Source organism: Spea bombifrons, chromosome 9 (assembly GCF_027358695.1).
Source record: "Spea bombifrons isolate aSpeBom1 chromosome 9, aSpeBom1.2.pri, whole genome shotgun sequence".
Classification (NCBI taxonomy): domain Eukaryota; kingdom Metazoa; phylum Chordata; class Amphibia; order Anura; family Pelobatidae; genus Spea; species Spea bombifrons.
The window spans coordinates 5,833,364-5,845,957 of NC_071095.1; positions in this window are offsets into that span (position 1 = coordinate 5,833,364).

A 12,594-nucleotide genomic window follows, 5' to 3' on the forward strand; every position below is an offset into this window, starting at 1 on the left:
TGAAACCAGATTTTGTCGTTATCATCACAGGGAAGATACTGAAGTTTTTTTTCTTCTTCTTCTTGTGTGAGTTTTAAAGCAAGTTGGCTTTAGTGAATTTGCAATTTAGACTTTTGTCAAATTCATTTGAGATTGATGCTGCTTATTTTTTTTTTTGGCAACTCTTAAGCACTCATAGTTTAGTGAATTGACCTCTTTGAGTCTTCAAGAAAGTCTCTCCATTTCACCCCAAAGTGTTTATACATTTTTTTTTTTTTTAAATACACTGACTTTGCTGGCATGTGGATATATCGATGACGTACCATTGGGGTAGGGGCTTCTTGCCTTCTGCAGCGTTGAAGTCCCCATGTTGGTATTGAAGGTCAACCTGTACGGACGAGGATAAACGTATGTAGCTATAGTATAATATAGTAACTAAAGTAATAAGCTCTGATGATGGCTATTCTTCAAAAAACATTTAAAAAAAATAAAAAAATAATATATATATATATATATTTATAATGGTGTGCTAGGGCCGTAGCTAGAAGGGCTTTTGCCTTTGCCAAGGGTAACCAAAGAAACCATCTGTTGAATATAGAACATAGAGCAGTCCCGGAACATGTCAGATCCGGGCAGAGGAGGCTGGTTTTAAGGAAGGCTATTAACGTTATAGATCATTCACTGAATACTTGGGATTCCTTTCTCTTCACACTGGTTAACATTCTTGTGTGTTGTTGCCAGGAATCACATGACTGAGGAATCGTCGATTTCGTGGCCCCCCCCCAGATATCCACTACCTTAACCCACCAAATAAAACGCACGGACACAAACCGTTTTGGATACGAAATTGGCCACAGATTTTAATATGTATGGGAAACAAACCCAATCAATTATTAACACAATAAAGTCATTGTCAGAGTTAACACCACAAGTAATACGGTGCATACATTCCACCATCGTTTTCCAATCACCCCCTGTCAATGACACCCCCCTATCCATACATATAACACTATTAACCCCGAGCCTACTGAGATGCACCTTTCCTACAGGTTCTGAGCCACCGACCAGCTCAAAACCACCAACACCAACCAAACCAGAAACACACTATTTCTTATTAACCAACCATTATTCCCCCCCCGCCTTACACTGACCAGCCCCGCCACTGTGACACCGACGAGAAGACCCTCAATCATCCTACTAATAACAGGGAAGGATGGGGGGGATTCAGGTAAGAAAAACTAATTAAAAGTCCTACTTATACAGGACCTCCCGAAACAAGTCCCCAAACCAATGTCCCTTAACCCCAATATCCTAAGCCCACCTCGTCACCCAGTCAAGGCCTCTTCCACTTAACTACGCTGTTTCCATGGCTACATTATGCTGTTTACTTGCTGTTTTTCCTTTGCTTATAAAGTTTTAGAATAATTTTAGTATAAAAATATCTCAAAATATGTAACTTTTTAGATTAACCCCTTAATGACAAAGCCCGTACATGTATGGGCTCAAAATGCATTGTTTTCAATGGGTTTAGGGGCCGCCCATTGTCATTAAGGGGTTAAACCTGAAATGTACCTATTCTAGAGGCATATATATATATATTGGGAGATGCTCTTTGGGATAACACTGTTAAAAATGGTTGATGCATAATAACTGCCAACTGTCTCATAGCTGATCAAGACTAAAAGTGATTAAAAATGATCGTTTCTGGTCTTACCAAAGCTTTGTATTTAATAGGGTGCAACAACCGAAAATTCCAAATTCCTTTGTATCCTTAATTAAAATGGATCTATCTCGTCAGATGAAACCCTCTGTTTTTCGTCTAGTCAACATTTTTTAGCCTGCAAAAAAAAGAAATTGTTACATTTACTTACAGAGGAGATTGTGGGACTGTTACAATTGTTACAATTGTGGGACTGTGAAAATGAACGTTAACACTAAAATTGCCAATATACAACTCGACAATAAAATGAATAAGCATTAAGATATACTGGTACAGAAGGAGAGAGCCCTGTTCGTACGAGCTGACACTCATATTTATATAAATATATGTGTGTATATTGTCAGCACATTCACTAAAAACCCTTCAGCTTAATTTATTCGTCAGGGTATTTTTAGACTCGCTCGGCCCGGGTTTAGTCACAGCTTCTGTTTAAGCTCCCGAACCTTGTTATTTACATTGTGGGTTTTTTTGAATTGCAAATTTTGTATTTCAAAAAAAAAATCAAAAAAAAAAAATTCAACACAGCGTTTACTTTTTACAGAGATCGTAGAAAGAAGTGTCCATTTATATATATAAAAAAATATTCTTTTAAAATCTGTTGGCCTGTTTTCCTCTGCAGCTATATGCAAATTCATTGTTTATGAGCACAACCGCTCAATTGCATACAGGGTCAGACTGATCACATGACGTTAAAATACATTTTTCTTCCACTTTGTAACTTGGTCCGAGTAACTATGCAGCAGGGGGGAAATTATTTTTATATTTTGAAAGCCACGGCCACATCATTAATTTATTCCCTATCATTCCGAGGGTCTGGGGTCCCATTTGGTCAAATGGGGCATCAGAGAAAACCATGGACTCTCCAGTAGCATAGATCACTCATTCGCCTGCCCCTACTTTAGTCCCCTTGTGAAAACACTGTCGGTGGGATATAACCCATATAATCTTCATCCAAAGACCTGGGGACAGACCGGGTTCGCCCCTTAGGCTCCGGACATCACAGTTTAGTACCAGACCCCTTATTCCCTGACCCCTTATTCCGTGACCCAAGAGGCTGTGGAAAGCTAGCCCTCCCTTCAGACCTCAATTCTCCACTAGCAAGACAGAACTAATATAAGATTTATTTTTTTATTTATTTATTTTTGCTTATGAGCATTTTATTTGGTTAAAATTCTTAAAAAACAAAAAAAAAAAAAAAAAAAAGGAAAAAAATAAATAAATAATAAATAAATAAAAAAAAACATTTTGGTGAAATACCCATTGCTCAAATAATTACCACATTAATGAAAGTGTATATTTTTGAAAAAGAACAATTGTTATGCTCCACATTGCTTTTAGCCGATCGTACCTTGTGCGAAGAGCGAAGGGAAAATATGATAGAAAGGTTTAAATATGTTAATGGATAAGTAAAATCCAAGAGGAAAGCATTAGTGAAACATGAGCGGCAGAAATAAAAGGCATTATTTAAAGTCAGAGGGTAGAAGACCAGGAATAATACGTAAAATATTTTTGTACAGAATGGGTAGTAGATACTTGGAATGGGCTTCCAGTGCAAGTAGTACGGACAAACACCATTAAGGAATTAAGGAAAGTTTGGGAATTCAAATGTTTTTTTTTTTTCTGGCACTACTGTTACCGAACGCTTTCTCTGCTTTTATAATGGGTCTTCTTCAGCTCTGCTGCGGAGTTGCATCTCCTATGGCTGCACTACCCCAGCTCGGACACCTGGTGGCAGCATTTCCCTGCCCTGAAACAATGGGAACCTTCGCAAGAAATTGTGCCGATTCCCGGCTCCAGCCACCTGCCTGCACTAATTACTAGATTTGCCTTCATTTACATATAGTCATTGTAGATCTACGAGGAAGAACAGTGTGTCCTCAAGAGGAAGCGTGTCATTCAAATTGATTATTTGCACATATTCTGTTAGCCTGAAGTGACTTTGTGAAATCAGTCGAATTTGTAGCTTAGGAACGATTTTTGTCTGTAGGATCATAGAGAAATACTGTGACCCAGAAACATGTTTCGCACATACAGAACAGATACATTCAGTGTAGGTTCAGTAGGTCCATTCCCAATGGGCGCTAGAACTTGGTATATCCTTGGCGCCCCTTGTGGCAACACATGGAACTGCGAGTACCAAGAAAGTCCATATTGTTTAAATCGAGGAACCAGCCACGTACTACCAGCCGTTCTTCTATCCCAGGCCACCTTGCCCTACTATCAATGCCTAGCTTACATATTAAGCGATATCTCATTCTGCACACCAGAAGTTACATCGGAGCTCATGCCATGTGGACTCGATACGCACCTAAAACGTAACACACAATATTTTGGCTCAGAAATCCACTTTTGAATGGTAAAACCCCGCAAACAATACGACTGGAAAGGTCAGAACCTTGGACTCCTTGTATAATACGAATTGGGATCCAGAAAGGCATTGTGTAATGGAAATCAACACGCAGGCGTCTTAAATGTTTATTTTATTTTCTTCTTTAACTATGTTATCAGTTTCTGATGCTGGGGGGAAACGTGGAGGAGATACCGTAAGCAGCCAGTTCCAGGTTTAGAGGATTCCAGTGCAGATACGGAGGAAACGAGCCAAAAGAATGAGCGCACCGGGGTCAGGCTGCGATCAGGGGGCACACAAAATATATAAAAATCCTGAATTTATATTAAGTTGCGACTGGCACTGTTCTCATTCCACTGGGTTATTAAAGCATCCGAGCTCATGTTTTTGTTTTGGTGATAGAACTATTGACTTCATCCACTAGCGAGCGATGGCCGCCCTTTTTTATTTTTTTTATTTATTTATTTTTTTTAACTCCTTTAATAATATCGGCCAGGATATACCTCTCCCCTCCTTTCCATTCTTTATTGTAAACACTTTCCCCCGCTCGGAGAAATCAATCTGGTATTTATATATCACGAGAAACCTGCCAAGCTATTTATAGCAAAAGGAGCAGAATGTGAGACGCGAAAACACGGGGAGGAAACGCGTCTGCGACGTCTCGAGAATAAGGTGTGAATATTTCGCGAACGTATACATTTTTATATGTTTTTTTTCCCTTTTTTCGGGCTCTATTTTTAAGTACTCGTCATGGTTTGAACAGAATTAGCAAGCAATTTTTTCCGATTGTCTTCTACGATAAAGCGCTAAGCTGTAGACGGCAAGAAGCCACGACCAGCATTTCATACTTATTATTTACGTACAAAGCTGCGGGTGTTACGTTGACGCTGGAAGAACGCAATTTTACGTCGGTAAGTCAAACCTATTAAAGGGGTGACATCATAGATGTTCTACGGATGAAGCATTTTGCCACCTATGACCTTCATTTTCCATGATGGTCCACCGGGACCGGTGGGAACGCGATTAAGGGTTTAATCGCTAAGGAGTGAGTTTTTTTTGGGGGGGTTTACGAAACCAAGGAGCCAATATGGAGGCCTGTGCCTTACATCCTTTAAGACACAGAGCACCAGGATATGACATCATATCCCGGCATTCCATAATGAGGATGGCGGACCTGGGTCAAGCCTACGGTAACTCAACAATTAAAAATAAACAAAAATATATATATATTATTAAAAAAATATATTTTTGCTGAAGGAAAAGTATATGTATTATTTATATATATTTATATATTATCTATATTATTTTTGAAAGGAGCTTTAGCATTAAAAAATAAAAAACTTTTTTGTAAAAATTCTTCACCGTTTGGATAATATTTAAATTTAGGTCAACAACGTCCCCGTGCTCCTAAGGACATCCTAAGGTATCTGACAAACGGTTACAGTTCATATTTCTCAAATCTCCCATTTCCTTGCAGACCTGGGAGCGTCTTCTGAACGCGGACTCGGAAATGCAAAGTGACATTTTGTTTCTATTTTTGAAATTCTTCAAAAGATTACAGATTCATTTTTAGATTCTATAAAAAAAATAAAAAATAAAAAAAAAAAAAAAAAAAATTGCTCGCCGGCAATTTTACAACTGAATCGCAACACACCAAGGTTAATCATTACCGTCCAAAAAAAAATAAATATATATTTTTTCTTACAAAATGTAAAATATATAGACTTTCCTGCTGCCTCGTATATTAACATACAACATATGTGTGTAAAACATTACAGATAAACGACTACATGGGCCACACGTTCTGCTTGGTGATATTATATTTGAGATACATTTTAATGTCACGGTATACAAGAAATTTAAGAAAGTTTTTCAAAAATATATATTTTTTCTATTTTAGTATATTTTTGTATATATATTTTTTAAATCTAATATCACTAAATATTATTGTTATGTTAATTGTATTGCTATGATTTTAAAAATAATGCATCATTGGAGCGGATTCATCAACTATGAAAAAGTGGAATCGTGCTTTAACAAACATATGGTAAAAAAATTAAAAATGCTAAAAAAATATATATATTTTGGTCCTTTGGTTATGAAAACCCCCAGGACTGAAGGGGTTAAATAGGTAGGTGGATGCATCCTTAGAAAAGTCAGGTAAAAAAAACTAAAAGCCTTTCATGTTTAATCTAATTACCCAGAAAAATATTTAACAAAAGGACCTGTCACTTTCCCTAATGCCACATTTTACAGTTTAATGCACAGAATATACTCGTCGTTCACAGATTATATACGTAATTAGTGAGTTCTACGTGGTTATTTCTCTCCATTAAGTTATCTCTGCCCTGTTGTCAAGTTGCTGCTTGCTGCTGATTGGTTCAGGAAGCCTTTAGAATGGTGGGGAGAACAGGAAATGGAGTAACACCCCAACAGGAAGTAAGATAGCTTTAATAAACAAATCTAATCATTCTGAAAGCTTCACCTATGTTCTCTTTTCTGTATCAAACCTATCTGCACAAAAACAGTACATTTTGTTGAGGTTTTTTTTTTTTTTTTTTTTTTTTTATTCAGTTGCTATGTTTTTTCTCCATGGTGATGCGGAATATTACACGAAGCATGTTCTTTACATTCATTCTTATTGTACCAAAGCAGCTTTCAACCCACACAGTGTCAGGAAAACTTTCCAATGAATGACTATCAACGGCACAGCGCGGATCACTCGATAGAAAGACGATCATAACACTAGTGCTGCTAAATCACTCCTCCACTTTCTCGCCGACATAATGGCAGTTCAAGGTAGCAGACTTTGTATTTTTTCATTAAAGGCGATATAAAGAGAATATAAAAAAATAATTACAAAAATAAATAATAATAAAAATTATATACAAAAAAACGCGGGTCTGAAAGATATTTGTGATATTGGGCAAGCAGACACGGGGAAAATAATTATATATAATATTCAATTCAAGGTATTAGATTTTATGTCTCATTCATAAAGACAAAGGGAGAAAAATGACCTAGCTGTTTTATGTTTTTGAAATTGTTGCTATGGCGATTAGCACTTTTGGAGTCTTCAGTTGACGTTTTATAATTTTATTGGGCAAACATAGCAAAAGATGTAAGGCTACGTATGCTTTTGGGAAGTTGGGCGTCTCTCCTCCAGACATGAAGAAGAGACGGTGATAGAATCTAAACATTTTTAGAACCTAAGCATACACCCCAAAGAATAAAAAAAAACAAAAAAAATGAATAAAATTAAATAAAATGACCTAACAGACATAAACAGACTTTATGACAAATAAAAAGCTTTACATGTGTTTGTACTTTAATGATGGATGCCCACATGTTTAACTTTTTTGTTCACTTGTGTGTCAACAAACCTTTACTGTCTACTTGTAGGACCACAAACCTTTTCTGTCTACTTTGTGACAGTTTAAACCCCAGGGAGATGCTCAGTTTGGCATTTGGGTACAGGTGCTATCCAGATCATAAATATTGGTCCCTGGGTGGAGCAATTGGAGAGCAGGGTGGGCCAATGCTCCGTTTCCCCATTTTGTGGAAATTCCATGCCGGGTTTCCCATGAGGCAAGAAGTCCGCAGGATCCGGTCCGGGATTCCTATGGGGCCGGCGTCAGGCACAGGTGCTGGGCATTAAAAACCCCTGGAGCCTGATACTCGGGGAGACTGTTGGGGGAAGAGGATGTTCCCTGAGCTCCCAGGGCAAGGAGAAGCCCTGGAGAAGACAATCCCTGAGCCAAGTGAGGCAAAACCTGCCTGGACATTTTGTGTGCTGTCTGGGGGAGGTTTTCCAGAGCCTGGCGTAGCTGGGTCTGGCTGGGAGGTTGAGGTAGTGGGTGATTAGGCCGGTCAGTCTGGACCAGCATAGTTTAGTTAGAGAGGGCTCCAATTGGGAGCTAGGTTTTCTTTTTAAGATTTGGTTTTTGGGGTTTCAGCAATTAAAAATAAAGATCTGTTTTGTTACAAGCTGGTGTTCCTGAGACTGATTGCCCTAGAGGACTGTGCTTAGGACCCCTAAAAGTGACATGTATGGCCCTCATGCTACAGGGTTTGTCACAACTTGTAGACATTTTTCCCGGTGCTCACTAGTGTCAGTATTACAGCTCTGTTGTAGAACATCAAGCTTATTTTCCAAGCTGGAAGCCACACATAACATAACAGGGGATTCCAGAAACTCGACATTTCCCGTAGAGGTGGGAAATAATTCATGACGAGCTTTCCTTCTGCTGATAGAAGAAGACAGCACAAATAACCTGCGTCTGTAAACCAGGCTTAGAGGAGATCTTAGAAGCTCTCTACGACAAGGTGACCTCTTTTTTAGTCTCTCTTGTCTGATGTAGAAAACACAGCTATTACAGCCGCATCGGATAAAATTCATCAAATTTGGATTATCCTCGTTGGGGGGATCAGCTGAACTCCTTATCAATCTCCAGAAAATCAAACCCAACATGCACAGTAGGGTAGGCATCCAGTGCCGTCGTTCATGAATCAGCTGTACACAATCTAAATGTTGGCTAATCAATAGAGTTAATGGACAGTAAAAGCCTAACTCATGTAGATAAGCAGATGCTCGACCTGTACGCTAATTTATATTTGCTGTTTGTTCGTAATTCATTGGCGTATTCGTTCAAAGTGCAATTGTAGGGCAAGGTTCTAAATTTGGTGCAGTCACCATGGAGACAAATTGAATGTTTCCGCTGTTTATTCCACATTTAGAAGTTTGCTCAATATTTTTTTTTTCTCCTGGTCAGACTAGCTCGGGGACCAAATATTTCTTGATGGCTTCTGTTCTTGCCAATGTGCCAATGGAAAAAAATATATAATTTCTTCTTATTTTACAATTCTCATTTTCTGCTTCTAGCATTTGGCTAAATAACCGAATAAAGCATTGCATTTTCCAAAAATGGTATTTCTCTTTATGTATTATTGAACAATAGGATATATTTGTACCACTTTGTCTGGTCAATATCTATATATATATATTTGTTTTGATCACCTTAACCCTATAAAGCCTTACAACTAATTCAGGTTAATTAGCTGAAATATTGGTATTATTTGTGCTTTTCTAAGTTGTGCAAGCAAGGGTTACGCCAGGAATAAGACCTTTCAAAAAACGATTAAATCGTAACCCTTTTAGAATATGTGGGGCACAGACCAAGTTCAATACATCCTCGCAGACATAATATGTATTATGCACAGTTACCATATCATTATTTCATATGGAGGAAAAATCCGTTTAAGGCTTTCCGCTCGGTAATGATAATTCAGACAGTCGGCAGATTAAAAATAGTACTTTTTAGCACATCTGCCGCTCTTCTGCATGATTCATAAAGGAGCATTACTCGTGAAAAGCTCTATAATATATATATATGTATCCTCTTTCAGTTCTATTTCGTGGACACAAATTGGCATTGTCGCCGCTCTGTTGCAATCAGAATACAATTCCAGAGGTTGTGGAATTATAATTCATTCTCTGAAGCAGGGTAGCGATCCTTTTATTCCATTCACTGCCGGTAAAATGGTTTCAATGCCAATCAGCGACTTAATAACAGGGGAGAGCTAACTTAATGGAGAGGAATAACCATGCAAATTAAGATGGCGGTTCCCATGTTGTATGTCCATGGTTGGTTCCCAATAGACTTTTTTTTTAATCTGGTATAAAAAGTGACAAATCCTATTTATGTCTCAAAATAGAAGACTACGGCAAGGTTTCTCAGTGCGAAATGCCGCTGGTTAATAAATGAGCATTCAAATGCCGTTCGTAGATCATCTTAACAAATGTTGAGAGCCCGCGTCTTCAAGAGCGCTCTTCTCACACGGTAATTGCGTGAAATTATAAAGGTCCCCTCGACATCCTTGACATCGGTGTGTCTGTGATCGGGAGAGAGGTGTTCCAGCCTCGTAAGGGCACTCTAGTTATCAGTGGATCTGCTGATGATGAGACTGTACTCCTGACCCGAGTCAATTTGACCTCTTCCAGTCTCGTCAGTTCTACCAAGACCTGGCTTTATTGCTTCTCCTCTGAAATGTATCACAACATTCTTAGAGAGACTGTAAAATAACTTTTAAAGCTTAACAAGCCCATGTAATATATGACTTGTACTCCAAAACCTTTAATTATGCTTTGAAACATGGCCTTCAGAGACGTGGTATATTCTTATTTTTGAAGACCTTTCAATGTATGATGTTCCATTTGCCAATCTTCAACGCCACTCAATACTCTCTCTCTCTCTATATATAAATTCAGAAAGTGCTAAATTGGCTTCAGAAGAGCATTGAGATTAACATTTTTAGTTTAGGGTAGCCACTTTAAAGTTTGTAGGGTCAAACTGGCCCTTCTTGTAGGCGAAGCTACCGTTGATGAGTTGAGCCCGTGAGCTCAATCGCCGTTGACATGTTAGCTCGTGGAAACGTTCAGTATTCCTCATTCCCCCACTCCACACTCTCGGCTTTTGATGGGTTAATGTGGAGCACGAGAGAGAGTGGGTAATTGGATAACCCACCACCAGGGTAAGTGGCCATCTTGACGAGTAAGATGGTCCTCCTGGTCCTCACCTGGATCTTTGCCCCTCAAACTTCTGTTTGGTGAAACTCTACTGGAAAAAAAAGGCACTCAAACAAATAGTTTTTTTTGAATATTTTTATATGTCCGCCATTCACTTGAGCACTAGGACCTTTTCAAATGACAGATACACGAGTTCTATTTCAGATGATGCAGAATAAAAGAGGGTTTCAGGCAGAATCGTTCATACATATTTTGCATTTATTGTGGAAATTCAGCTGAACGATGATAACATATCGAGTAAAATCACAGGAACATTAGAGCAAAAGGGCATAATCAAGGTAATGCAGAGGAGTTAGAGACGTGCGAGGGGAAAAAAAGGAGTTTTCAAAGGAGATTCGCGAACAGACCATTAGTCATACATTAAAAAAAAAAGAAAGAAAACAAAAGCATGACTGGGATACAGAACATGAATTAAAAAGAATATCGGAAAAACAGTATGTTACTACTAATATTGCAGAATTCCCACTGAAAAGTGCAGGCAGGGCCGGCCTTAGGGGTGTGCGACCTGTGCGGCCGCACAGGTCGCCACAGCAACAGGGGCGCCTGCCCGGGACTTAAATTAAAACATCGTATTTTTGAAACTTTATTTAACATCCTTCATGTTAAATAAAGTTTTGTGAAAATATTTTTTTTCCTTTCTTTTTTGGGATTGGGGGGCGCCAGAGGAGTAGTCCGCACAGGGCGCCAGAACACCTAAGGCCGGCTCTGAGTGCAGGTTACGAATCAAAGAGTTTTCCCCCAAAGTGTTCATCGCAAGCCTAGTAGACACCTTCATTTATTGGACTGTCTTCCAAAATCCGTGCACAGGGTGCTTAGAAAAACGTCTATTTAAAAATCTGTACAAACAGAGTTAAAGTTGAAAACATACTTCTGAAATGAGACATGATAGAAACATAAGGAATGGCCAAAATACCTCTAGGAGGGTCAAAAAAAGCTAAATATCCAAAACAGCCAGGGATCCAGACCTCTCATTAATTGTTTCTGCATTCTGCGTATATTTTTCCAAATTGAATATTCATTATTTTATTATATTTTTTTCCACAAAAAAAAAAAAAATAATGACTTGCTAAATTACTAAAACTTTACTAAAATGCCACCCTTTAGGAAATATCTTTTTAGGCTGAATCCCAAACCAGAGGAATATTCTGTTTTTGCATTAAAACATTTTTTTTTGTTCCTTAATGCAGAATATTCGCAAAACCCTTCCATGGGTAACAAATGATTTTGTGAGACCAGTCGGTTTATCCTTGGTACCGCACACTCCTCTGGGAATTAAAAGGGTTAATTTGAAAATCCAAAGGAATATTTATGGGGGTTTTTTTTTGTCATTTTTTTGAGACTAAAAGCAATTTCTTTAAGTAATGAGCGCCTGTTCTCCAGCTGTGAAAATAGTCTCTTTCTCTACATGAAACAAAATCAACCACTGGTTCCACCCAATGTCCCCCCCCACACACACACATGTGATCGGAAGGGGTGATTGCATGTGGCACGGGTTGTAAAAACATGCTTAATTAAAAAAAAAAAACATAGATAGGAAGGTAATTCCAGCATTTTTTTTTTCTGCACTTGCAAATTATGGAATCCCTGTCAAGTGTCTCCTGCCGAGTAATTGGTTTCATTAGCAGGTGTGCCGAGGTTTTTGCATATTAAGGAAATAAGAGGATGTGCTCGGGGAGACTCTAACATTTCCGTCTAATCACACACATGTGTCATGTGCATACATGTCATCTATTTACCCCCCCCCCCATTGCCTTGTGTGGGTGATATTTATAGAAGGACACTAAGTATGAAAATTAGCTTATTTGGTGTTTTTTGTCTTTGTCTGTGGAATGATATGTAGAAGGGTTGAAAATGATGGACTTAGGTCTTTCTTCAACCGAAATTGCTCTGTTACTATGTAACAAGTGACTACCAAGTTCGCCTTTATATTTTTGCGGATAACGCTCTGGTCCGCCCCGTATG